The sequence below is a fragment of the Schistocerca serialis genome, unplaced genomic scaffold, assembly GCF_023864345.2.
Source record: "Schistocerca serialis cubense isolate TAMUIC-IGC-003099 unplaced genomic scaffold, iqSchSeri2.2 HiC_scaffold_966, whole genome shotgun sequence".
Lineage (NCBI taxonomy): Eukaryota > Metazoa > Arthropoda > Insecta > Orthoptera > Acrididae > Schistocerca > Schistocerca serialis.
In genome coordinates, this window is record NW_026048591.1 from 27,501 (window position 1) to 30,000 (window position 2,500).

The 2,500-nt window shown below is 55.8% G+C and overlaps 1 non-coding gene across 1 annotated transcript in view; it reads left to right on the forward strand.

The window, feature by feature from the left end:
* The first annotated feature begins 2,027 nt into the window (after positions 1-2,027).
* Positions 2,028-2,500, forward strand: part of LOC126453830 (small subunit ribosomal RNA) — a 1,909-nt gene continuing 1,436 nt past the window's right edge. Inside the window, exon 1 of the ribosomal RNA XR_007585100.1 lies at positions 2,028-2,500. This exon is cut by the window's right edge and continues 1,436 nt beyond it. This is a non-coding gene — a ribosomal RNA (small subunit ribosomal RNA).

Here is a 2,500-nt window from a genome sequence, read left to right on the forward strand (position 1 = left end):
AACCTAACCTATATTGTCCCTTAACCTAACCTATATTGTCCCTTAACCTAACCTATATTGTCCCTTAACCTAACCTATATTGTCCCTTAACCTAACCTATATTGTCCCTTAACCTAACCCATATTGTCCCTTAACCTAACCCATATTGTCCCTTAACCTAACCCATATTGTCCCTTAACCTAACCCATATTGTCCCTTAACCTAACCTATATTGTCCCTTAACCTAACCCATATTGTCCCTTAACCTAACCCATATTGTACCGTAACCTAACCTATATTGTACCTTAACCTAACCTATATTGTACCTTAACCCAACACACGTTGGGCCTTAACCTGCTCTGTAATTGTCATACGACGCGTTAAATTAGTGTAGTGTTGCCTAACTGCAACCCCCGCAATATAGTTTGCTACTCGCACTGCCCGGTCCCCAGAGTATCGCTTCATGTTAAACACCTTGCAGCTATACACTGTAATGCGGATGGCAGCAGGACGTACATGCTCAATGCCCTTCGCAGTTGTTCATTGGCATTCGCATGGCGAAGCACAGCCTACGTTGTGGTACGGCTTGTGTCAACTGTCCGCTGATGTTGTACGTCCAAATCACACACTGTACTGCACATTGGTCCTCATGTACTGAATGATACATCGTGGTACATGTGTGACCGTACCACGACTGCGCCAACAACGGCGAACCATACGGTCCAAATATTGTGCACTCAGCTACGTGTCGTCTCCCTATAAGAGCTGGATTGAAGTATGGTATGCCGTGGATGGCGATCAGCATGAGCCGTCTGTTGATGTAGTGGCGCGTGTTGTCAGACGTAGTCGTCTCTTCTCACACACCGTGATAGCATGGTGCACTGCGTTCCACATCTGCGACATGCGACAGAGGCCGGTTGACAGTCGTTCGCGCAATGGACATCGCATACGTACGGGGGCCACCTTCCACGTGTTCGCGAAGCGTGCACATGTTGTTGCGTGTATGTGGGCAGACATAGTGTGTCGTGACACCTGACACAGGCATGCAACAATCGTTGAATTTGCAAATGGCGATGGACGTCTACGTTTGCTGGTGACGTTACGCAAATGAAGAACTGGTAAACCGTTGTGGTGCGGTTGTTCTCGCTAGAGGTGAATCAGTGATGGCGACGATCGGTTGAGCTACCAACCGGTTGTTTCAGCGATACCCACCATGCCCACGAACGTGAATGGCATGTGGGTGTGAAGCGATACGCGGCGGTGGCTGGGTGGGACCGTCCCCGGCCGGTGAGGGGGGGCCTCCCGGCGTGCTGGCCGCGCGGTGCGTGGGCGCACGCGCTACAGCCGGCTGGTGGGGGCGGCCAGTGGCAGGCGCGCCGGCCGACGGAGGCGGCAGGCGGCGCAGCTGCGCGCCGGCGCACCCTGCACGCGGCGCCGTGCGGCCAAAGTAGGTCCTCGCGGGCCCGGTGCGAAGCGCGGTGGACATCTGCAGTGTGCTGGTCCGATTGAGGACTGTGTGCGCTGAGGATGCGCCGCCGCCCGGCGCTCGGCGCCGCGACGCCGTCTGCTGCTCGGTCGCCTCTGCGGTTCTCGCAGGTGGATTGTATCGCAGCTGTGCGGACGTGTTGGCGCGTGCGCTGTGCTGGGAGAGTTCGCTTCGGCACCCAAGTGGGGCTTTTGTCCTTCTGTGGCGCTGGCGTTGGAGCTGCCGGCCACCGTAGGTGGCGCGTGTTGTCTCCCGCCGGCAATGCCACGACAGCACGCTCCCGGGCCTCTGTCGGCAGCGGCAAGCTCAGTTGGGAGCACGGGTGGTCGCACCTAAAGCGTCTACTCGCCAAACTCCGGGCGATTGCGCCTCTCTCGAACCCGACCAAGTACTTAGGACGGCGCTGCGCGCCGCCGGGACCTGAGAGGGTTTCGAGGTGTATTGTGCAGGGGAGCTCAGCCTCCTCCTGTTTGCAGAATAATTGAGCGGACGCTTGCGTGTTCGCGCGGGCCCCCGGGACACACTCCCGGGCGGCCGGCTGCTCAGCTCTAGTTGACGCAGCTCCCTGGTTGATCCTGCCAGTAGTCATATGCTTGTCTCAAAGATTAAGCCATGCATGTCTCAGTACAAGCCGCATTAAGGTGAAACCGCGAATGGCTCATTAAATCAGTTATGGTTCCTTAGATCGTACCCACGTTACTTGGATAACTGTGGTAATTCTAGAGCTAATACATGCAAACAGAGTCCCGACCAGAGATGGAAGGGACGCTTTTATTAGATCAAAACCAATCGGTCGGCTCGTCCGGTCCGTTTGCCTTGGTGACTCTGAATAACTTTGGGCTGATCGCACGGTCCTCGTACCGGCGACGCATCTTTCAAATGTCTGCCTTATCAACTGTCGATGGTAGGTTCTGCGCCTACCATGGTTGTAACGGGTAACGGGGAATCAGGGTTCGATTCCGGAGAGGGAGCCTGAGAAACGGCTACCACATCCAAGGAAGGCAGCAGGCGCGCAAATTACCCACTCCCGGCACG